The sequence below is a fragment of the Rissa tridactyla genome, chromosome 12 (genome assembly GCF_028500815.1).
Source record: "Rissa tridactyla isolate bRisTri1 chromosome 12, bRisTri1.patW.cur.20221130, whole genome shotgun sequence".
Lineage (NCBI taxonomy): Eukaryota > Metazoa > Chordata > Aves > Charadriiformes > Laridae > Rissa > Rissa tridactyla.
In genome coordinates this window covers 13848229-13874117 of record NC_071477.1, presented here as the reverse complement: position 1 = coordinate 13874117, position 25889 = coordinate 13848229, and the positions used below count along the sequence as shown (strand labels likewise).

At 42.1% G+C, this 25889-nt stretch overlaps 1 protein-coding gene across 1 annotated transcript in view; it reads left to right on the top strand.

The window, feature by feature from the left end:
- The window catches only part of PTPRT (protein tyrosine phosphatase receptor type T), a 462729-nt gene that overhangs the window by 232708 nt on the left and 204132 nt on the right, over nt 1-25889 (top strand). The gene's annotated exons all lie outside the window — the stretch shown is intronic.

The window sequence follows — 25889 nt, the reverse complement described above, 5'->3', positions numbered from 1 at the left end:
AGCATTCTGGTTCCAGTTGCTCTTTCTGACCAAATAATAAGTCTGAAGTGTGAAGAATGCATCAAGAACAGCCAAATGCCATCCTGGGATGGGATTTAGCAGTGCAATGGTAGCGTTCCTCACCCAGCACGAACATCCCCAGCAGCAGCATCTTGCTCTTCCAAGAGACGAAGCCTGGCAGGTTGAGTGCATTGTGGGGCCGGGGGACATGTCCTTACTGCCATCCTTTATTTTACAGGTTATAAAACAGTGAACATTTAGTGTCTCTTTGAGAAGAATTGTTTAAAAAACATAAATCTGAGCATTAGGATACGGTGTGGAGGCATTTGCTGTATTCAGCACCTGTCCGTTGGTAGAAGACAAATGTTTGGAGGCTTTTCTGCAGCTAGGTGGAAAGCTTGAAGTGACATGGGTGATGTCCTGGCCTGTTTGGGAAATTGGCACGTGCTCTCACCTTTTGGCTGTCTCTTCCTTCACTAGTGTGGTCAAATTCTCTAACCCTCAGGAGAAATAACTGGCCTGGGGCTGTGCATTTGCAGATGGAAATATGACGTGCTGAGATTTGGTCTGCAGTTCGCACATTGTGGCTTTGCAGGCACGCTCTCTGCACAGCCAAACTTGCTAACTTTTCTGTATTATCTCTAAAGAATGCTTGCTTTAGCTTAATTCAGGGGTAAAAAAAAAAAAAAGGATGTTGGCTTTGTGCTTAATGATGTCTTGTACTGTATCCCAAATTGCTGAGTTTCCTTGCTCAGCATAGGTATCGACTGACATCATGAAGGATGACGTAGATAATTTGTTCAGTTTGGCTAAGCTGTGCCGCTCACTGTTTTCCATCCTAATTTACTAATGAAAATCTGACTGGAGAAGGTCATTCTGTTAATGTTGGTTGTCATACAGACCTTGTTGAGATTGATGGTGATGGCATTTATGTTTTGTTTAGGGCACTGGGTGGGAGAAGTTGTAATGATCTTGATCTAAGCACGGACTCGGAGGCAGGGAGAGACTTATCCAATATCTAAAGATGTACAACTTCCACGAATGCCAACTGAAATGATAGGCAAGAAAATGCAACTCATTAATCCAAATTTCTATATGTTGTGGAACTCCTTCAAAATACGCTATTTCGAGGATAATTATACAAAACTTCCACGGTAAAGATTTTCAAAAATGTGCTGAACCAAGAAAACAGCACTACTTCCTTGATTTTTCTCGGAGTAGCTAATGAATGACATCAGTGAAAGCTGAGGGCTTTTTAAATACTTGAGGGATTAGTGATGCTGCATTTTTCACATGATTTTTTTGGTTCTTTTCTTTGTCATTACTTTTGCTTAGCAAGAGGGAAGTACCAAACTCCTACACATTTGTATGCAATCAGTAGATGACTGGAGTAGTCCTGTTTAGTGTTGCTACTGTGTTTATTAGGCCCACTAATAAAGGTAACAAAATTGACTGCAGAAGTAATAGTAAAGAATATTCACCTATACTGAAGAAGAAGTGTCTACTTATTTAAATTGCAAGAAATTGGTGTAGCCATAAACAGAAGGTGTCTGCAACTTTCCAACAGTGAGAAGTCAACGGCCCTTTTTACTAAATAATCTCATTAGTGTCTTTTCACGTAGACATTGTATCATTGTATACTTGTGTGCTATGGAGTCTGAGTAACTGCTGGCGTAGCCTTCAGTTTGGGCACACCTTGCAATGAGATTTTTTATTTTAATTTCTAAATTAGAACAGGATTTGGGAAGGAACGTGCTTTTCTTCCACTTCAGATCAAGTGGCAGAAGCTCATTTACAAAGTTGCAGTTGTCTGCTGTGGGATTCTTGACAGTCGGCCTTGCATCAGAGCAGAGGCATGACCAGGATGGCTCAGCATGAGCTTAGCAAGTCATTACACCATGACGCAACTCGTCTCGAGATCATTCATGGTTTTCAGATTTCCGATCAGAATGAATGGAAGTAGTTTTACAGGGACTTTAAAAAGTTTTGCATTATATAAAACCCATAAAAACTAATTATGAAAGGGCTTGCTCTAAGTTCTATTAAACTGGATAATATCTTATCTAAATTTCTATATGCCCAGGCATCCCTTATCCCCCTGGTGATGCTTTTGGTTTTCTACAGGACAGCAGTACAAGACTTCATTTATATTTGATCTTTCGAAATGATACTGAAAATTAAGTCCCAGCTTGCCTCCCTCCAGGAGGAGCCAGAAAATACGGCAAGCTCTGTCTTTGTAAATGAATGATTTTTGTTGTTGTTGTGGGTTTTGTGGAGTTTTTTTGCTTGCTTGGTTTGGTTTGAGTTTTTTTGTTTGTTTGTTTTTCTTGTGTGTTTTTGTTTGTTTGTTTGTTTTCTTTTGTAGACTGAGATAGGTTGTGACTTGGGGCAGGAGAAGATTAAATGACCTTGAGGCAAAAAGCAGTAAACTGTCAGAAGGAAGAGCTGCTCAGCGGGGAATTGGGAAGAGAGAAAGACTGCTTAAGGTTAAGATCGGACACAGGGTTGAGGGCTGGTTAAAGGAAAGGAAGATACAAAATATCAGGTTTTAGCCCCAAAATAATAGGTTGGGGCCAATAACAGGGATAAGAATAGTTAAGTTTGAACACAGTCCCAGTAGCGCCCAGTAGTTCGGTGCTGGTCTTTTGAGTGTGGATTTTTTTAGCCATCCTCAATAGTTAAACAGAGCTCTTTAAAATCCTTGTTTCGTGGGCTTCATTCAGAATAGCGTGCTTTGGAAGGCTGTGATTTGGGAAGCTTGAGGCTTGTTTTCTTCTCCATGTTTATTAACTATTTATTTATTTACTATTTACTATTCCCCTGCTTTTTTTCCTTCTCCACTTGCCACAGAAAGGGAGAATAGGGGAAAAGTCCTTTTTCCTCAGGTGGATGGGACAGAGACCTTGCAAATGAGGTCATCGCTGGGGGGGAAATCTGATCTGAAAAGCGTTTGCCTTCTAGTGGGACAAACTCGCATGAAATCGAGGCCAAAGAGCAACATTGAAATGAATATTAATAAAGGGACAGAGATAAGACTTTTTTAAAAAAATGCTATTTAGGCCGGGTTAAAATAGTATGTGGAAAAGCTATCTTGAATATCAGCTTCTTTGCCTTTTTGGATGATGACAACAGGTGACTCATAAGATGGGGAGGTGACCGTGAGGCTTGGAAGAAGGAAACTTTCCAGCCTGGCAGGATTGCAGCTCGTTAAGGAATGGGAGGGGAGAAAGTCCTGAGAAACCCTGTAACTCCCCCACTCCAAAAAAAAAAAAAAAAAAAAAGCGGCAGGGATTCTTCTTGTGGCCAGCACGTCGAGGGAGTGATTCTCTACCCCTCTACTCTGCTCTGGTGAGACCCCACTGGGAGTAATGTGTTCAGCTTTGGAGTTCTCAGCACAGGAAGGACATGGACCTGTTGGAGCGGGTCCAGAGGAGGCCACGGAGATGCTCGGAGGGCTGGAGCCCCTCTGCTGTGAGGACAGGCTGAGAGAGTTGGGGCTGTTCAGCCTGGAGAAGAGAAGGCTCCGGGGAGACCTTAGAGCCCCTTCCAGTCCCTAAAGGGGGCCTACAGGGGAGATGAGGAGGGACTCTTTATGAGGGAGTGTAGCAATAGGACAAGGGGGAACAGTTTTAAACTGAAAGAGGGGAGATTTAGATGAGATGTTAGGAAGAAATTCTTTGCTGTGAGGGTGGTGAGCCCCTGGCCCAGGTTGCCCAGAGAAGCTGTGGCTGCCCCATCCGTGGAGGGGTTCAAGGCCAGGTTGGACGGGGCTTGGAGCAACCTGGTGTGGTGGGAGGTGTCCCTGCCCAGGGCAGGGGCGTTGGAACTAGATGGTGTTTAAGGTCCCTGCCAACCCAAACTAGTCTATGATTCTTAGAAGAGCTTTAGATAAGAAGAGCTTTGTCCTTATCTGAAAAAATGTACATGGATCCCATGCAACCTATCTCTTAAGCTGCTGAGTCTGGGCTGTTCAGCAGCAGGGTGGGATCTAGCTCCTGGAGAAAGCAGTGGTTCTCAAGATCAATACTAAATTTTGTTCTTGGCCTAGGGAAAGAAAAGTTAGTTTTGAATGATGTGGCTGATTTCAATACTTCTTTTCAAAATAGTCAGGATAAAGTAGCTGATATAAATGCAAATAATCTGTACATTCAGAGGCTGATATGATATTAAGTAGATAACAAAGTACTTGGAAAATCTTTTCCTTTAATTATTATTAAAAGGCACTTTGTTGCCATGAAATCTTGAGAAGTTTAGAAGTAGTAAGCAGCTTTTGCCATTTTTTTGGTAATTTTAAGACTACATTTTCATACTTTTTAGAAATGTTTTTGTCTGTTGCTCTTACAAATGTTAGAAAAAGGATGTAGTTGTGTACTGTTATCAAATGCACAAACTGAACAAGCAGAAGGTTACTTTGTTGTGTGCTGAATTAGTATGAGTTTTTACAACAGCTTCAAAAAGATGTCTTTCTGATTTAATTTTAAGATGATAGTTCCCGTTAAATAGGAAACATTCACATGTTAATGTTGAAAAATAAGATTCGGGGCTGCTATAATGCCGCCTTCATTTTTTTTTCAAGCTCACAAAAAAACCCCAACCAAACAACAAACCACCAACCTGAAACAAAATCTGATGTATAAGTCAAAGCACTACACAAATGGCATACCGAGTGAATTGAGAGTTCTGTACAACTGATGTGTAGGTATTATTAGAATTGCTGTTTCACAGACTTAATTAACTTGGAGTTACTCTAAGTCTTGTCCTGAAACATACATTCATTTCCCTGTTAATATTAGTTAAATTTTAACTCTGAGCTCTCCAGTCTTCTGTACCTTTAAATGTAGACAGCTGGGAAAATAGATGCTTTTTAGCAGGCTCGCCTGCTTTTGAAAAAGGCTCCCTGTCGAATATTAGCAGTGAAGGAAAATCTTCCCTGGGTTTCTTGTTTTCTGTATTGGTGAATGCTGTGAGTGACGTGCTCAGCTCTGGTAAGACAAACTTCCCCAGCGCGTGTTCTGCTTGTGTTCTGTTTTGCTCTCTGACTAAATTCCCTGAAACCAAGGCTTGCGTAGCACAATGAAATGCAGTTGTTCTCCTTTTGCTAGCGCCTATTCCCAAGAGCCGGGGAGCGCTGCGAGGGAGCCGTTGAGAACGGCAGGATCTTCTCTCTGAGTTTTGGTACATGTATCCCACAGAGCCTGTGGGACTGGTACCCATTTTAGTGACATTGTCCGCTTTGCTTGATGATTGAAACTCTGTTTTCATTCCACCTCAGTAGCCTTTGGCATGTCAGCTAGAGAGGTAAGAGTAGAGTTAGAGAAATGTGATATTCCTTCTTTTTGATTCCCAATTTGTGCGTGGAAAGAGCCTGGCAGCATTGTTGAAAGGTAGGGGCTTCATCTGTGTCACATCCTAACAGCTTCAGTCCCTTTGCATATAAGATGTTGATTTTCCCTGCCCAATTAATTAAGTAGATAACAAATGTATCTTAATTTCTCCTTTATTCTTTCCCTTCTCTTACTTCTTAATTTTTTGGGGAGTAGAAAGACAGCATCTACCCTTTAAATAACAGCTGAAAGAAAAGTTGAAGTATTTCTGGATCATGCACGTTTTGTGGCTCTGAGCATGTCAGCGTGCTACACTTTTCTGGGCTCTCAGTCTCAGGTTTCCGCTTGTGTTTAGCCCGTAATGTGTACCTTTCGTCCTCCTGGACAACATTGACAATGCTTCAGTTGAAACTACAGGGCTCTGGAGGAAGCAAAGTGTATTTCTGGTTTCTCTTCAAGGTGCAGGGGTGCTGTTGGTTGCCTGTCGAGGGGTGTTCCACACAAAGTATATCTCTTTGAGGAACTATCGCTATCAAGTTATGGATGTACTGTCTGTAGAAATATGGGAAGATATCTTTCAAAGAACAGAGGTTAGATTAGATCTGTGAATTAGTTACTGGAAAAGAATTGAAAAAAAGCAGCAGCTGTGTTGTCTGGGATATAACAACAGTGACGACCTATATGGAAGAGAAGGAATTTGGGAGGACAAAGGGAGGTAATTAAATGGTGAAAAGGGGGAATGGTGTTTTGTTGCGCTTGGGGTGACTGAATATAGGAGTCCTGAAAAGCCAGATTGTTGGAGCTGACGATACTTGGTTTGGTGTGAGGCCGTGGTCCATCAACGTTCAGGCACTAAATTCAGGGTGTTGGAAAGCAGCAACGTGCAGAGGGAGAGGCTGGGATTTATGGCTGGGGCACATCAGTATGCCATAAATCTGATATTTGTTTATAGCAGTGACCAGTGCCTGAAAATTCCTGAGTCTAGCAAAGCATGGCCCCTATTGCCTTTAACCATGACACATATGGCGAGGAATTTTCTTTATCCTGATCCCTGCAGAAGATCGGCTTTTTGTCCTTAGGCATGTGGATTGATTGCCCTTATCTTAGTCTGCATAAATACAGTTATGAATGTAAAGGCAGTCATAATAGTGCTTTGGTCTGGATTTTTTCCAGAGGGATTTTGCTCGTGATGGATTTAAATTCTAGGGATTTATTTTTTTTATCTGCAAAGGCAGTTTGTTATCCAGAAATGTTTTTTATTTTTATTTATTAGGATGAAGTCTAGTTATTCATTTCCCCATCACACTGTTTCTGCTTGGTGGTGTTGCTGTTTAATTTAATGGCTTTCTATAATGTGGTTTGAATATAGCATTATTTTCTGAGTGGGCAGGCCGGTCAGTAAGGTGACAACTTTCATAAAGGCATTAGGCTTTCATGCCATGAAAAATAGTTCTCGTGAATGATGGGACCTCATGACTTCTTCCAAAAGAAGTGAGCCTGCCTAGCAGTTATTTTCACATCAGCTGAATTTAGCACACTGGGTCGTTTTTTCATATTTCTTGACTCGTGAGTTCTGTCCAGGTTTCATCCCAAATAGCCTGAGTGTTCCTAATCTGGAGAGGCAAAAATGGAAAGACAGACACGAAAACAAAACAAAGACCAAAATAGCAACTCTGAGCGCTGGTTGACTTAGTGGCACTGGAGATTTGAGACAGTTGAATATCTCACAGTGCTTTTCTGAGTGAAAGGGGGTTTGAATGAAATTTTAAGTGACTACAAACCAGTTTGATTTTTCTCTTGTTGCAGTTTTCCCAGGCTGTATTTCCACTTGAAATACGCTGGGCACACGGGAAGGCTTTGTAGAAGCAGGAGAGTCAGGTCCACGTTAATGGTTTCAGATATAGACTGGAGCCTGGACACAAGTGGTGCACAGAGAACCTAAACCAGAATTATGGCAACTTCTGCGTTACCAACCCACCCTGCGTTAATCAGGGAACCGAGTTCTCATCTTCATGCACAACACAATGTCGTTTGAATTTTCTTGTTCCCGTTCAGATAATTGTGTGATTCCTCTTTTTCAACTCACTTGAACTAAGGAGTGGGGAAGCAAAATAAGCAGATATTTGATGTGTTAATAGCTTCTTTGCTCTTTGCTCATCCAGCTTCATTTCAGCATCCTCAGTTTAAGGGTGTCTCCAATGTGGTCCTAAAAATGTGACTTCACAGGACTATATCCTTAGTTTGTGCAAAACTGGCACTGCCTTACCAAAGTCAGCATTTTACACCCGCTGAAAATCTGACCCACAATTTGCAAAAATAGGCCAGGCATTTTTTCTTGATTGTCACTCAGTCCCCTGCTAAAAGCAATTTATTTAAATTGCATGGTGTTTTTTAGTCTTCAGTTAAGTGGCATCTTTCATAAAATTTCATCCCTTATTACCATATTATTACTGCTTCTGTTAGTTTTTTGAGGGTGCGATGAGATGATCGTTTCCAGATGTCGCTTTATACGAGTGTGAAAAGCCCAGTTAGTGGGAGGAAACTGGGAAGGATAATGCTATGTGTGTATTCTTGCAGTGCATGTGTTACGCATTGAACTTCCACTGTGGAGCGACCGAAGGGAGGTGTCTGTTTTCCTTCTCTGGGTAATACATACCATAACTCATCCTGGGAGTGCAATGACAGACCCAGCCTTGCAAAGCATTTATTAAGCTCTATGGATTTGCATAGTCATGAGCCTATCTTTGTCCTGGGACAAACACTGCTTCCTGCTTAGGTTTCTCTTTTTGCTTTTCCAAAGACAGCTGAAACATAAATGCTTTTCAGTTTTAAATGTATTTTTAATGTACACAAGTCTGCATTAAAAAACACTCAAATAATAAGAGACGTTTAGAGTTTATATGCTGAAAGTGCCCAATTTTAAGCATTTCAAAGAATAAAATGCATGTTAATTGGCTTTCTCGGAAGCTCTAACATATAATACAAAAGCAAGGCAGGGACCAAATGGAAGAGCGCACTACATTTTTAACCTCATGTTAATGCTTTTAACCCTGACATATTTGTAAGACATTTCGGAACAGTTTTATTCCTAGCATGTTTAGTTGTTTTACATTTTGGCATAAATATTTTACCTTTTTATTTTTCCCCAATGAATTCTGAAATATTGAGATGACTTCTTGTTTAACACTTGCCAATTTACACAGATGAGCAGGGGTGTTGCACAGCTTGGGGGAAAAAAAAAAGCAAAAAGCGCGTGGATGTCTTAAATACTGTTGCAGAACCAGCAGATGGAGTATGAGAGTACAAAACCTTTTTTGGGATGGCGTGTATGTCTGTCTGCACAAGTACGTTGCATTTTCATACTGACTGAGCTTGAAAATGGAATTTAATTTTATTGTTTTAACCACTTATTCTGTCCATGGACGTTTCTGTGACCCATTATATTACAACATCTGAACACAAAACCCGGAGTGAAGCAGATATCTCATTCGCCCTTGGGAATCCCCCTTTGTGGCTCAGTTCCCATTACACAGGTGGGAAAGGAAAGACCCTCAACCTCCCCAGGCTTTGGATTGTGGTCCAGATGATTGCTGGGACTGGGTAGGGGTTATGAACTTAGTCACTGTTTAAATTATTTGTTATTCCACTGAGTGCAATGAGGAAAAAAAAAGAAACGCTTTCAACTCCTTACTCCTTTTAACTTAGTTTTGCTTTTTAGTTTTACAAGCTAAAAAGCTTGAAAGATTTATTTATTTTTTTTAAGCTGGGCTTTTAAAAAATATGAAACAGTGGAATATTTTATGACTTTAGAAATAGTACTCAAACAGACCATAGCTGTGACCATATCAAAGTGCTCAAATATTGCTGGAGAGGCATTACAGGCCTGAGCATCAAAATCAGGCCGACAGTTGTTATTACAATGTGTTTCGCTCAAGATCCACAAATCCTTATTTTAGCTGCCAATAATCCTTTAAATTATTAAACTAAAATCTCGGTGCAGAGGCCATTGGAAGGGGTTTTAAAGCAAGACCACAACTCACAGGATAATAAAATCTGAAAGCCTTAACGTCACAGTTTCCTCCCTGTGGCACTTTGGAAGGTTTTCTAGCATTTAGTAGGGAGTGAAAAAGAAGTAGGAGGGAAGTAGGTCTTGCAAAGAGATCCAGAACTCCAGAAGTTGATTTGTCAATTAATGAAGTTTGACAAGAATCTTTGGTGAGCTTGAAAGATTAGATTATATATCAAGGAAGCCTGACACTTTGAAGATAAAGCCTGCAAGTGATAAATTTATTTTAGTAATTTTTTAATAGGAAGATAAAGTGTTGGCATTAAGTTATCTTTTTTTTAACAGAGGAGGGAGTGAGGCAGAGGAGTAGGATGTCCAATTTAAGAGAAGGAATACAGCACCAAAAGCTATCTTGTGCGTGAACTGCTAATGTATATTTATAAAACCACTTCTTCCTAGTTGGTTTTATTCTCCTCAGATGGATTATTTGTTAACCTAGTGTAGCAGTAAACCTTTCAACCTACTGTTCTATAGATCACATTGCTATAATGTTTGTTTTTACATTTGTAACACATTCCTCTGGAAAAAAAATCCACATGATTCTTTTTCCCGTGCAGAAAGAATCCCATTGTTACTAAAGAAACTGTGCCTGAACTGAAAGCAAGTCTACAACTGCAATGTTTTTTTTTTCTTTCATACAGAATTAAAGCTGTGGTATGCCAATTCAGATGAAGCAGATGCCCATGCTGCATTATAGAGCCAAAATGTCTTCCAAGTTGTTACCCCATACGTGCAAAAGTTTAAAATACTGGTGTAAAGTGTTGCATATTACATGTGACTGTATCAAAGTACTCAAATTTTGCTGGAGAGGCATTACAGGCCTAAGCGTCAAAATCAGACTGACAGTTGTTATTACAATGTATTTCACTCAAGATCCACAAATCCTCCTTCTAGCTGGATTTTATACATTCTATAATGTATAGAAATCACTATGTTGCATCCTATAATTTCCTTTGTGGTGATGGGAAGGATCTTTGGGCAGTAAGTTTCTTGTAAACAGAGATTCCCATCCCTCAACAGACATATTAAGGTCTTTTTCTTCTAAATCACTTGACAAATGTGCTCGTACTAGTTTCAGTTTGTGGTGTGAAAACTCAGCTTTCTTGATTCTGTTTGCTGTCCTACTCTCCTAAAGAAATCAGGAACCCCAGAGTTTAAAGATGAACTTTGCAGTACCCGACATAAAATCCACTGAGCAACGGGTTTTGTATCTACTGCTGGTTTTCACCTTTATCTTCTGAAACTGTTTTCAATAGTTGTTGCTTCCAGTTAGTGTTGTGCATGCGAACTCCGGATCTGCACCTTCTGCCAGCCTTCCACTGTCTATGAAAAGCTTAGGCAATTTATAGCTTTCCCCTGATCCAGCTGGCACAGCAGAGCAAATATTTACTTATTTTCACACAGAAGCAAATATCTCAGTGTAAAAGAGTTGGAATTGAACTCTATGCAAACAGGTGCTTCATATAATATCGGTACATTATGTTGCAACCAATCAGGAATTTATATTGCATTTTCAAGCCTCTCATGCTGCTGGCAGCGCGGTTGGACGGAGGCTCACAGGTCAGTGTCGGTGATCCGACTTGGTTCCTTAGGATAGTTTGTCTGTACTTATTTGTCTCTGCTTATGTCTCAATGTAGAAGATACTCTTGCTTGTACCAAGAAGTAATCTCCAAACTTGATCATGGTGGCCTGAGCTAAAAGTAATATTATCTTGTTAAAGTACTCTTTAAGCTGTAGATATGTACCTATGTGCTGAAGGCATAATTGTTATCAGCTTGTTATTCTGCCTGTTCTTGGTCACAGGGGCGTCCCTTGGCAGTAAAACGCTGAGACGTTTTATCAGTAAGTGCCGTGTATGGATGGGGGGGAAGGCAGAGCATTGCATGTGATGGGGCTGTGTTAAGCAAAGGTAACATTGCTAAAAGTACAATGTAGGAACCGAAAAAGAAAGGAGTGCTGCGATAGTTTTACCCTATAGCAAAATATTCTAAAAATTCTTTTCAAACAATGTACCATTTGCTGGGGTGCATGTTTTCTCTTCTGAATTGCTTCAGTGCTGTTAAGCTTCTTTGTTCAGAAACAGATTTATTTTTTTCTCTGGTTAGAGCAATTTGCATTAAAATATTTTCACTTCATCACCTTAACTTTATGCGCTTCTTGTAACAACAGTCATTAAAAATGAAGGCTCATATGTTAGTTCTTAAACTGTAGTATTCCAGTAGCAAACAGATCCTTTGACCGTCTCCTCTCTTTTGCAACACACAGTTCATCCTTTGTCTTATTTATTCAGGTTGTTGGGGTGGAATGTCTGCCATGAAGAATCTATAGGGCGCCTGGCACAGTAGAGCCTTTCTTATTTTTATGAGGGGACACAAGCTTATCTCCTATTTTTCATGCCAGGTGTCTAAAGGTTCCTCATCCACAGCCTTATTCTAGCATTTGTTCCATGTAGAAGCTGATTCTAGAATGTTAACACCAGCAAGATGCCATACTTTTCCAAAATGATGGGAGTGTCCAGGTTTGAGGTAAAACAGAACCAACTTCCTGTTCAGTAATTTTAGTTCTTAGCTAGGTCCTCTTCTGACTCTCTGAAATTAACAGCATGTTGTGTCTAAAATGGTTTGTTCAGAGTGATAAGACAGTTTGTGCCAAGGAATGGTATGCAGAAGGGCTCTTGCTTATACTTATTGCTATAACAACCAAGGCCAGCTAATTTCATTATTTTCTCCATTGGAGGGTCGGAAGCGGAAAAGCGTAGAGGAGTCCCACCTGCAGGGAGGAGCGGACAGGGCAGGTGACCAAAAATTGACCAACAGGGTATTCCATCCCGTCTGCCCCATGCTCAGTATAAAACCTGAAGGATCAAAGGGTCAACACTCTTCCTTCAGTGGCTGACATCCGAGGAGGACCCTGCCTGTTCATCTGCCTTTGATCCTGATCCGTGTGTTCCTGACTCCATCTGTGGAATCCAGTTCCCGCCGGTCACAGAGTCCAGTCTGGGACTTCCCCAGTGCCTGCTGGTGACATCATCCTGGGAGCTTAATACGGTTTTGTATGTACTGTATCTATTTCATTATTTTCCTTTTTATTCTATTATTAATATTTCATTAAAGTAGTTTAGTTTCTTCTAAACTCCTAAATCTCTTTATCTCTGCTCCTCCTCTCCATGCAGGAGAGGCTGGGGGGGGAGCATCTGTTGCCGGCCATTGGCCAATTTGGCCAAAACCATGACAGGGAGTTAAGGGGAAGTAGGAAGAGTTGTAGAAACTCGGAATACACCTGAATCTCATTTTTAGGTGACAGCGATGACAGTAATATGAATTAATGTTAAAATCCACATTTGTTCTGTGAAACTTACTGTTTGTTTAACAAAAATAACTGAAGGCTATTTGACCTGCCGTCTGCATGGCCATGCTGGGCATTTGCATATGTGCAAAAGATTGAATTTTCTGCTCAAATGTCCTTTGCCATAAGGGTCAGCACTGGGTGGGGTTGGTGGGAAAGGGATGGGTTTTCATTTAAGTATCCTCCAGAGTCCTTAGGCTGCAGAAGCAGCAATACTTTAAAGAATGGGTAGTGAGTTTTGCTTTTTTCAAATATGTTTCCCTCATTCATAGTATGAAAAAGGACCTTGCAAATAATTTAGCATTTCTTTGTCTGTGATTGCTGCGGTGTGTCCGTGATTACCTAATTTCAGATCTGGCAGTATTAGTCTCTACAGAAGTACTTATGAAATCACAGTTTAAATTAGTGAAATAGAAGGGATTATGAAGCGCTATGCTATTCACATTACAGAAATATTATAATTTTTTTCTTGTATGAGTATTGGGAAGAATAATGTCAGAGCAGTATGATGCTATACAACCCATTGGGGAGGAGGCACCAGAGGTTTCTGCAGTTGCATCTGAGACGTAGAACTGTATATTAGTTTTTCAAGCCGAAGAAACAGCCCTGCTCTTCCCGTGCTTCAGGGAAGCAGGGTCTAGCAGCCACGGGGCGAGTGTTCTGCGTTACTACTGCGCAGAAATAGGATTGTAGCCCTCCTGCCCCAGGACCTGATGCTAATTGCCCCCCTGCCCTCAGCAGTCTGGTGTTTGGAGTGTATGATTTCTGCGAGTGCTCAGCTGGGGGAACTCTGGGTTTACAGCTTTTGTGTTGGGAATGGCCCATCGATCAAAATGCATATGGCAGGGTTTTATAAATGAAATCGCATCTGATTGCTGCTATAAAGAGCACAAAGATTTAGACGTCCATATGCATTGTTTTGCTCCCCGTTTCTGCCTCGTTCTTAAGCAGGTTTTTTTGCATGTGAGACTGTTTCAGCTAACTCAACCCTTCAAATGATGTTTTCTCTCGCTGTCTCCAAGTTCTGAAATCAGGGTCCAATTTTCCTCCTACACGACTAAAATCTATAACCTTCAGTCCCTGTAAAACAGCTTTTCCGCGCTCGGTGATGTATTTCTCTCTCGCTGTAGCACCTGTCCTCTGCTAACCGTCCCACTTGGCACAATCAGTTTTATCCGTTTGACCACTTTCAGTTGGATTGCTTGGACCTTTTCAGTTGTCAGCAAATCTTAACAGTTACTCTTTTAACCCAGACATGCCTACTGAGACATACGCATTTGTCTGCTGACCACGTATTTCCCATTGCAGGTAAATAACTCTAAAAACAGGTTATCCTCTAGGAGGTAGGGGAAAAAAAGCAGGATGAGATTAAATTGCTGCTTGAGTTACAGACTTCGTAAACATCATGCAGAGATCTCCTGTATTGACCACAGGAGGACAAAACCTGCCCCTCTATGCGTGAGATTTGCACGGGAATCATGAATTGGCATTGTCTCTGATCATGTACTTAAATGTGTTGACAGATGGGAATGCTTTTAAACTCAAATACCTTCAAGATTTTCTGAAATAAATCCTACCTTAGGTTGTCCCCTGGGTTAAGGACCATGGTACTGTTGGTACATCACCTTCAGCATTTTCTTTAAATTTGTCTTCCTTAAAGGAGTCAGGCTGAAATAACAAATTGTAGCCTGCAGCGCTCCATCTGTTCCCTCCTGAGAGCACAAGGACAGTGTGAGATGCTCTGGGCATCCTTCACACCACCGCAGGTTGCCTTCTTGTGTATTCTGAGCACAGAAATAACAATAACGTGGTCATATTCTGGGCAGCAAAGCTGAGCGATTCCCAGATTGTGTTGACAAGTCTATCCTTAAAAATCCTTTCTGCTTTGCTTTTGTGCTGTTTATGAGTGTGACAGTACTGTTGGTCCGAAGAGCTCAAAAATCCTGGGTCAGAAACCAACTATGTCTTTCCCCACTCCCTGCATAGCAGAACCTCACTACATTTGGTCTGGGTTTTGTTTGTTTTTTACACCTTCCTTTTGCTTATTCTTTCATGCGTATGTGACAGTCACAAATCGCTCATTCATTCTCTATGCAGAACTGCAGGCATTGACCCCCTGCTTCCAGGCTGCCATCTATGTTCCTCCTCTCTGCTGCATTGCTCCACCTCAGGATGGAAAACCTTTCCATAGTGGCAAAACCCACGGTTTTCCCTGTGATGACTTAGCAGAGGAAGTTCGTTTTGGTTGTGTGGTGGGTGCGTGTCTAGGTCTGTGAATAAGGAGTGTAAGGTAGAGGGCAGGTTGTTAAAACAACTTTTTTGGATCTGCTCCCCCTTTGCCTTCGTGCCCAGCCCCAAGAGAGTCATCAGGTGGTGGGATGCGGAGCCAGAGCTTTGTGCTTGGCTGAGATCCTGGCTGGAAGTGCTGTTCCCCAGACCCAAAAGGCTGCTGAGAAAGCAGATTCCCTCTCTGTCTACATTTACTCTTTTTGCTGTACTGAAGGGGAGATGGCAGAAGATCTGGTGTTTGTTCCAGAGATCCCCATAGAGCACCAGGGATGTCTTTGCTGCCGCTGGAAATGCACGGCACTGTGGCCTCTACTGGTCACAAGTAGCTCAAACAGTTCCTTTGGGCTTTCTGAGCTTCTTACAAAGGTCCCCTCCAAATTTTATAGTTTATAATGATTTTAATTTTGCTGACACTGAAACACTATCCTAGACTATGCGTGGAGCCTTGTTCTGCGTAGTATGTAGTCTGCTTGAGGAGAAGCACGGGGGCCTCAGGAGCTGTGCCAGTCGGGGTGAGCCACAACGCTTTCCGTTTCCTACGTTGCTGAGACAACATATGGGTGTCAAGGTGTACCGTGCTAGAGAGACATTTATAAGGGGAGGTTGGACATGAAGTTTCAGAACAGAACAGCTTCTTGTCAGCCTTAAACCAGTGTTTGTGTGTATGGTGGTTTGGGGTTTTTTGGGGGGAGTTGTGGGTGGTGTTTTGTTTTGGTTTGTTTCATTTTCTTTTAATGCAAAGCTATTGTGGTATTAATAATGTGCCGTGTTCAATTTAGAGGGGAGGGACAATGGATGTCTGGAATGCTGTTGAGTTCACTGTGGATACAGCAGCGCTGGGTTGAGTGCTGTTCAACTTCTACATTATCATCTCTCACTTCTGTTTCTGTTATTTTCTTTAAATTTTATTAGCTCTCTTTTTTCTCGTGAAAAAGAAGTATTTGAATTTCAGAGCTGAGCTGGTGCTTCATCCTCCTGGGAATAAGAGCTCGGCTTCTCCTCCCTCAAAGCCCAGTCTCAGATCCCTCTTTCCTTTAAGCGCTATGCCGGCGTTGGGCTCCGGAGCGCCTGTTTGCTGGGCCTGGTGTGTTAGGTGGGTACCGAGTCCTACTGCCTTCGGATCCTAGCTGTTGTCCTAGGAGGACGAGGCATCATGGAACAGGTGTTTTTTCATCCTGCAGATTGTGTTGTCTGTTTAAGACCTTTGGGTTATAATTAATCTTGTTAGAAACTTGCACGGCATGGTATACAAGGCATTTTCAAATGATAATTCAACCATTATAACGTTCCTTAGATACAGTTTCATAACTGGGGGGCAAATTGCCTGAAGATCTAAACTTAAAAAGTTGTGTGTTTGTAGGGAGGGGGAAATGTATGGCAATTAGAAATCTAAGCAATGTCACTTGCTTAGAAGCAGCTTTGGGGAAGATCTCATTATTTGATACTGTATAAAGTGTTCTTTATAATAACGTAAGTTGGGGATGTTTTCGTTCTGCAGTATATTGTACAGAGAAACTGATGCCTGCGTGTGTGCATAGGTGTGTAAGTGCTCGATGGAGTCTGCCATCCTGTGTGTTTGTGCTGTGGGAACCCGAGCTTTATCTGGGGCTCATACGTCCTGTTACTATACTAACAAATACAGAGAGAGGCACAAAATGTGGTAAGGTCATTGTTATGTCATTGCATTAGAGTTTGGCAGCTCAGTGGGTGTACTTTGCCCCTTTCCCTTCTGCCCGTGCTCAACAAACAAGCAGACACACAACTACCTTTGCGGAACGAGAGGGTCCAACCCTCAGATATGGCAGTTCGCTCCAGTGACGTTTCTGCTCCCTGCTTCCTCAGGTAATCACTGTTAAATTTATTTAGACGCTGTATGAATATTTATTTATTTAAACACCGCTCTCTAAAACTGAAGAAGAAATCTGAAGATTGTTACTCTTTTCAGTGTGGCTGAGGCTGAAGTAACAGATGAAAGAGGAGGAATCTCCTAATTATTGCCTCATTCTAAGCATTGGTGTTCAAGTGTAAAGCGTTAGCAAAGTAATTAAAATGGAGAAGAAGCAATGAAACTTTCCTATTGCCAAAACATTAAGCTTAACCTGTAGTGGGGAAAATATAGAAACTTTCTGTTAAGCTTTCTATGTTAATCAGTGCTGAGGAGCTATTTCTTTATAATAACATCTGCGAGTATCTATCAATAAGCGTGCAAGCATTGATTGTATGTTACAATACTTCATTTTAATTAGACTCCATAGGAGATAGTTAAAGGGTTGATGGGGAAGGATATTGTAGCAGTAAATATTATGGCACATTTGGAAACAGAGAGGGTAAGAACATGTTGGCTTCAATGTTTGCTATAACTAACACTCTGCACTCTGGGACACACTTGTCACTGCTTTTGACTGTAGAAACTCGGTGATATATCGCATTTCAGTTTGGTAAATCTTCCTTGGGGGACTAGTTTGTCACCGAAACACCCTGGTGAGGCAGATGCAGCAAGCCTTGCCTGTATTAATCAGCGGTCGCTGGGTCCTGCTGGCAGATGAGATGGTGCTGTGGGCCCTTGGTTGGAGAATAGCGGCTGCTGCGTTGGATGCTGGACCCAGAACCACAAGGGGTGAGGTGGGGCGGGGGCTCAGCACCCTGTCTCGACTTGCTGTGACTGAGGAGGTCCCTTCCAGCAGGGCTCGGTGACATGAGGAGCAGCTCGGCAGGCAGGAGGGGACAGAGGCAGGCGGGTCTCTGTAAGAGGAAAGATAAGGGCATGCACTCAAATAACCGTCCCAGTCCTTTAGTCCCAGGATCTGGCAGCGGTGCTTTCATCGTCATTTTGCTTTTATTTGTTGATCGTTTTCCTTTTGGCCTGTAGCCCGTTCAGGGAGTTTTTAGCCCTTTGCATTGTGTTTTATTGAAATCATAGTCCTTTTTCTTGCATTTTGGATGGAACTCGTTGCAGGGTCAGCAGGCTGTGGCCTTTATTCACTCTAAAAACAGACCAAAGCCTGATTAGAAAACTGAGCAGCTTCCTTCCTATCCTTGCACATGGTAGGTAAAGTAGTTTCCATGAAACGAAGTAACCTAATTCAGGTTCTAAAAATGAAGAAATAAATAAAAACAGTGGCAAATGTGGATTTAAATCTGACTTCTGGCCCAAGCAGTAGCTATCACATTTAAAAAGCAGTGCAGGTTCTCGTCTTGATTCCTAGTTACTGGTTCTGCCAGCCCAAGATGAGACAAAATGAGGTTTCGTCTTGTGTAGTAGGTGGCAGTTTGAAGCATTAACTGCTGTGGAAGAAGATTTGAAAGGCAATTTCCTTTCTCAATTTTCTCTTAAGTCATTAAAATTCATCTTCAGTTCTCGAAACATCCAAATTTCTGTTCTGCTCAGGTATCTGGATTTGAGATCTTACGATTGTTCACTGCACTGAATATCCCTTAAATTTATGGCAAACTGTTTGACAGCGTTTTACAAATAGTCCATGATTCTACATATTTATCTTTAGAAGTTTAATTTTTTCCCCCTGCCATATCAACGCTAATCTCGGTATAAACTGAGTTTAAAACTACTTAAACCTGAAGCTACTTCTTTGCTTTTTTACTTATTAGAGTTTTGCACTGCTAAGGCACTTTCTTGTTACTTGTCTGCCTTCAGATTGGACATATTCTGACTACTTAATCTTTTGGTTTAATACGTTGTTCCGTGGTACTAAATCACTCTGTCATCAGTAACGTGAATGGAGTGAGGTGCTGAGTGTAGTGTTTACTCATCTATGCCCTAAAAGTACCTGTTTGGGAAATGAGGAGACTCAAAGTTTGTCTTAGAAGTGCAGAAGAGTATAAAAATAACTTAATAACTGTGCCACCTTATTTGAATTTAAAATAGCTCTTTTTTTAATTCATAAAAGCTCATGGCAGGAGTTGTCAGGCTTTGGGTGTCGGAAGGGTGATGAATTTGTGTGGGCGTGTGGAGGCTATAAGAATACATAGGACTCTCTGTGCCTCTTTTCTTTAGGAAGCTTATGGAAGGGGAATAGCCTTTTGTCATACTCGTGTCACATTTTATTTTGGTTTAAGACTGATGAGAGAAGAGAGAAATCTGGCTGTCAAGAGCAGCCTGTCTCCTCTTGCCTGTCTCTCTTGTCCCTCCAATCTCAGCTTCCGCTGTACAGAAGAGGCAAAGCTCTTACTAATCCAAGCAAAAGCATCTGGGGGGGCTTTTCTTCTGGCCTCTGATGCTAACTGCCCCCGCCCATGCCACCGACTTCTAACTAATGCAGTGATGTACTCTCATCGCTGCTTAGCGCTGGCTCCGTGCCACGCTTGTTTTTACTAGTTATGTTTAACTCTACAACCAATTTAAGTGTGAGCACTCTGTGATGTGTTAATTCCCCTGGGATATGGGAGCTGTGCGTGGGTTTTATGTCTAGACAATAACCCTAATAAATGATAATTTCAAAAATTTAAGGTTAATCACAACACTCTTTTTCAAGATGCTGCGATAATACGTTATGAGGAAGTGAGACATAGATATAGACGGTATATATTTATATCCCAGCCATGACACTTCTCTGTCCTGGAGGAGACTGTTGGCAACTCTCACTGTCTGTCAAGTACTGTAGAAAAGTGAGGGTATGAAGAGGTACATCTTGTTCTCTGAAGTTATTTTGTGTTTAAAGGCAGACACTAGAAGAGGAGGTTAAACGAATGGTGAGAACCTCTTCTTTTTTTCCTTTATTTTTTTCTTCAATTGTGCTTGTAATTGTGTGCTGCTCATTAAGTAGCCAAAGGCCTTTTGAAAACTCCTTTCATTCGAGAAAGATGCCAGACGTAGCTGCTTGTGAAATAATTATAGAAAATGAGTGTTGATGCATGTTTTGACTCTGCTGCAGAAGTAATTCTGTCTTCTCTAGTTGAAGTAATTACATTTGTTTTTAAATAGAGGAAAAGAAACGGTAATTGTCAAAAAATGCATAGGTCCGACTTCTACGTTTATGTAGTGGCAGACAGATGGGAAGCAAAAAACTAATTATTATATTAGTGCAGTCATTATTGTGTATTATTCATTGAAGTGAGGTACGGTTATTAAACACACTGAGTCGTGATAGATTTGTGGAATTTACAGTCGTTTGCCTGAGAGTTAATTTCTTTAGCACTGTAGAGTATAAACATTTTTATTGTATGCTAGGTTAATAATGGATTTAGTGTAGATATCTGCAGGAAATCACGAGTCATTAATTAGTTTAAATGATTTTTTTTTTTTCCCAGGTAAAGAAGGTTTTCAGGCACAATAAAGTAGAATCCTCACATAGGGAAGGGACTTACTACAGCTACTACTTACTTACTACAGCGTATACTTCTATGCCTATGAAGTTTCTTCTCAGTTGAGATGGCCAGAGGGGCATCGTGCTAGCAGCGGTGGTGATGGATTTGCTGTGGGGTGGGGTGGGCTGGAGCTGCTGTGTTTTGTGTGGGTCAGGGAACAGTCCTGAGCCAACACCGCTGTTCCCCCCAGGCAGCACGGACCTGGAAACACTGTCGTTCGATTCCCATTTCGTACCTTCCATCTTTTCAAAAGGATGAGAAATATGGTTGCTCACCCTGAGCCTAATCTCCCTGAGTTTTAATCTCCCTCTCACAGTAGCAAATGATGCGAGAGCTTTCTGCCTTCAGTGAGGACAAGGGTTAAGTGTGTGTTAGGGAGGAGAATTCAAAAGCACTGTACGGGAAAGTCTAGGATGCAGCCACCTGCTCAGGCTTGCTGATAATGGGTGCTCTTTGTTTCTCTGTCATGAATGTGGGCCTTGCCAAAGGCACATGTATTCCTGGTCTGCAAGATAAACTAAAATTCCTAGAAATATAGATAAACCTACAGTGGGCTTGCCAGCAGCTCTGGCAAGAGAAACCCTTGCCAGAGAATACTGCTCCTTCTATATGAAAACAGTCACACTGTGTCTATCAAAATACAACAGACAAAGAAAACTTGTTATTGTGCATGTCATAGGTAGTGCAGCGCTGTGGAGATCCTCGTGTCCTTGCAATAACCAGCTGGACAGGCAATTACCTGTAAGTAAATGATGGCTCCATGGCAGGAGTAATTTTTTCTGTGTTGGCTTTCCTAAATGTCATTGTGCTTCGGCTGATTGCAGTGCTTAGCCAGGCCTTGGTGTGTTCAGAGTTGCTCGTGGTTTAATGAGCTTAATTGTCCTTCATGCCTTGCTGTGGTAGGTAGTCTTTTTGGTTTTACCTTTGGTCCTTCACAGTCTGGGGAGGCAGGGAAGAAATCTGTTCTTCTGGTGACTGCAGCTAGCTAAGATGTGAAGGTGTATGGAGGGGGTCAGAACACGTCAGAGTAGCAGCCTTCATTCATATTTATATGACCATATATTTAACAGGTGTACATCAGTGTGGCATTATGGACTTTAATGGACATGTACCAGTAATGGACACAGAATCACAGAATAGTTTGGGTTGGAAGGGACCTTAAAGATCATCTAGTTCCACCCCCCTGCCATGGTGGGTTGCTCAAAGCCCCGTCCAACCTGGCCTTGAACCCCTCCAGGGATGGGGCAGCCCCAGCTTCTCTGGGCAACCTGGGCCAGGGGCTCACCACCCTCACAGCAAAGAATTTCTGCCTAATATCTCATCTAAATCTCCCCTCTTCCAGTGTAAAACCATTCCCCCTCATCCCATGGCTCCCCTCCCTGATCAAGAGTCCCTCCCCAGCTTTCCTGGAGCCCCTTCAGGGACTGGAAGGGGCTCTAAGGTCTCCCTGGAGCCTTCTCTTCTCCAGGCTGAACCCTCCAGCTCTCGCAGCCTGTCCTCACAGCAGAGGGGCTCCAGCCCTCCCAGCAGCTCCATGGCCTCCTCTGGACTGGCTCCAACAGGTCCACTTTTTGCATTTCTGACATCTGTGACACTTGTTGCATTTCTGAGATTTGTGACATTTGGGAAAATTCTGCGTCACCCAGTTGTTCACTGATCATGGCAAACCTGTCTGTGTAAAATCACTTAACAGCTTCCAGGATTAATGTTGTGAGCTTGCTTTGTGTTTCAGTGTGTTTTCAAAAGAAGACAGTGTTCAGTTGCTAAGCTGCCCTCTGCATGGTGAACCAGCAGCAAAGTAGGCAAAAAACTTCTCTATTCTGGATCACTGGCAAGATAAGTGTTAGATTTTAACCAAAAAATTAAATTCTTTGTTAGTTTCAGTGGCCTTTTTTCATCCTTCAGGTTTGCATTCTATTTAAAAGGCAATTCTTTCAGTTTTTAAGGAAGAGCGGTCAAAAGTGATGCAAGAATCCTCTCTGCGTTTTGGAGAGCAGAAGGTCAGAGTCCTAAGAGTTTTGTTTTGGCGTAAAATTGTGATGAGCTAACCAAACCACTGTGCAGAGTTGCATACAAATTGTCCCTCAGTGAGTCATGAAATAATACTCAATTTCCATTTTTATTTTTTTCTTGCTTGTGCTGGAAAGCTTTGGAAGACGCATGATGCTGTCAAGACTGTCAAAACTTCATGTAGTCAATTTCAGCTCTAAAAAAAATAAAAATAAAAAATACAGCTCCAGTGTGAATGGGAACAGGGAGAACCTGGCAAACTCTCTGACATCAAGGAATGATGAGGGTGTTGAGAGATTCCCCATCTCCAAGCTTCATGAGCAACATATGTTCAACCTGTTTTCTCTTGTTTCCTGGGGAGTAAAAAAAAAAAAAAAGGCCATCTTTTTCCCCGCAAAATTTCGATGCTCGTGAAAGAAAACAGGATATGCTACATTTTTGTGCTAGCATAGTTTTAATAAGGAGGAATGTCTGTGTAACTGGCTTCAGGTCATAGTGGTAACATGAGCTACGGACTGGCACGTGGGAAGTCTATCGGTGGGGTCTCGTGAAAGGCTGTGGGTTACTGCAGCTTCTCAGAAATGCTGCTTTCATGCAGAAATTTTATCACCCCAACATCTGCTGGAAGGGCAGCATGGCAGGACACAAGCAATCCAAGAGGTTTTTGGAGTGCAGCAAGAATAATTTTAGGTTGCAGGTGCTGGATGAGCCAAAAAAAGAGGAGATCCTCAGTTGGACCTGCTGCTCATGAACAGTTTGGGGCTCTGGAGGTTAGTTGCAGCTTTGGCTGCTGTGACCGTAAGATGATGATACGTAAGGTCCTGAGGGAAGTGAGGCAGGTGAGTGGCTGAATAATAGTTGTAATAAAGAGGACAGAGCCAGATCGTCCTGGAGATACTCAGTGAGAGGACCAGAAGCAACAAATCTGTTTGAATTTCAAAGCTGAACGTAACTTTGGAGTTAGCTGTGCTTTGGGTGAGGAGTCCGACCAGATGGCTTGCAAAGGTCTTCTCCAATATGAATGATTCTATTTGTTCCTTATTTGTCGTGGCCTTTAGTGGGGTATGTCACAGGTTCTTGTCTCCTTTAACAGAAATCTTTAAGTTACTGCTCCTTTTACGCAGAAAAGCTCACTCTTGTGACCAGGAGTCTGAGTTCTCTCATGCTTGATTTTTAATGTTGCAGTTATCAGCCGTTAGTGTGTAGTGGAGGTGGGATGATGAGTGAGGAAGCTGTGGACTAAATCAGGGACCTGAGGATTTTTAGTCAGGGGCTGAGGAGAACTGGGGAAGTAAGCAGAACTTTATGGTCATCCTGATGGAGGGTTGTTGTTCTACAGCCAGACCAAAGCCAAAGCTCTCCCAAAGTTGTTATGAATGAGGAGGGCCGAACTGCTGCAGAGATCTTCATGCAAATATTTTTCTCCACACTGTTCCTCATGAATCTTCACTGTGTGTTTTTTAACTCTGAGGGAATGGCATTTTGTGTTAACTCTATTATGCAGGCTTTATAAATTGCCTGAGCTACCAAATGGATCACAGACTACTGAAGAGCAGCTGCATGAGGAGTGCAGTCATTTTACTCAATGGGGAGTTGCATACACTGGACTTTGAGAGACTCCATTTAAAGGACGAGAAGAGATCTTCAAAGCCGGCATTTTTCAAGTAAATAACTCTTTAGCTTTGATATGCCTGCTTCATGCTGCCTTGTCAGTCTAGAGGAAAGATGTACCTTAAATCAAAGTGGACAACTGAGAATAAAAGCTAATAAAAGATTACAATAAAAGAAAGGAATCCCTGTCAAAAAAAAAAAGACAGGCATGTTTTTATATCCATCGCAGCAAGCATTCATAGGAGTGAATAGCTAATGTACGGTCTGGGCTGAGATTCTTTTAGTGAACTTTTATCATGTACTTAAGGCCCTGCGAAGTGATGTGAAAAATAATAATGGGAGGGAAAAAATCTCCAACCACACAGGTTTTTCTGTCACCTTGCAGAATTTCTTAATGTTACCATTATGAAAGAAAAACCTCTAATGGGCCGTTAGTTTTGCTGAGCAGGCAGGTATGCAGCGCATAAGCACACGGACCAGGATTCATTAGCCTCATACTCTATAACTGAAGTTCAACATGATTAATATTTAGCAGAGCAGGAGGCCACTGACCCTGAGCAGCCCTGTAGAGCCCATCGTTACAGACCAGACGTGGGGGAGGCAATGGTACGTTATTATAATTGAGACCATTTATCACTTTTAAGGAAGTTTGTTTGAGCTCCTTGACTTGAGTGAGCATTTCAAACTAGTAATCACTGCTGAAAGTCGATTAAGCCAGTTTGGAATTTAGTTCTCTTTCTCCAAGTTCTCCAGCTTGCTTGGTTTGAGGTAGGTAGATGTTTCCATGTCTAACTCAGCAGCACAGCACAGGGGTGTGTGTACATTGATGTAGTGTTTTAATGCACGTGGCTTGATGGTGTGGCCATCAAAGTTGCTGGGTTTTTTGCTAAAGCCTCAGAATGGAGACAGCAAAGGGGATTGTCAAGATGTGTCCGTTCAAGTACATGGGACACAAGTGGAGAAATGAATCTGGCCTTGTTGTAAGAGCATGAGGCATGTTAGAGAGGTGGTGGTGTGAGGTACAAGAACAGGATGAACACAAGTCTGTCTAAACCTCCTTTTGAAACCTTGCAGTGCATGGAGGACGCTTCCGTCTGACCTGTCCTGGGACCACTGCCACGTGCTATTTCTAATTCATTGAACAGAATAAGGGGCAGAAGGTGTCCTTCTTCCCATTTGCATGACTTTCTTCCTTTTCTTATGAGTTCTGAATGGTTTGTGGGAAGGAGATGGCTCAGCTAGAGGACCGAGTTGTTGAGAGGCCTGGGAGGACTGGTTTGAAGTGATGGTGAAAATAGAGTTAATGTCTTTGCTTCATTTTCCTCATGGATAAAAGGAGGATTAGCAACACTTCTCCTGCTTTGTATGGTGAGAATGGATATGCCAAGGTTTTGTCTGTCTGCTGTAGCTAGTGCCATTGTAGGGACATGCCATAGCTGTAGCACTTGCCATCCTTTTGTCTTTGATACAGTAAATAGCAACTGCACCTTACCCCAGAGGCCTTGGTGTATTCAGCATTTCCACAGTGCTCTTCCCATGGGCACTATTTTGGTGTTTGTTCCCTTTCTGATTTGTGTAATATTGTTGCACAAGAGATGTCAGGAGAGGCTTACATGCAAAAAAATAAAAGATTTAGTAGCATCTGTTGCTAACGGCAATGGAAGTTATTTTGGGGGGTGGGAAAACAAACTTTCCTCTCCCTCTCCCCGAAAAAAAAGGAAAAAAAAAAAAAAAGAGAGAGAAGGGAAAAACAGAAAGGAAGAGTCTTCTCAGTGGCCAGCTGGGAAGAGAAGCCATTGAATCCTCCCCTCAACTCAGCAGCGAAGCTCTCTGATGCTTTGATAGAGGTACTTTGTACTTTTCATCAGGACCTTCTCAAACTCCCTGTTGGCAGCAGCCGCTTGGGTTGGGGTTAGTGCTG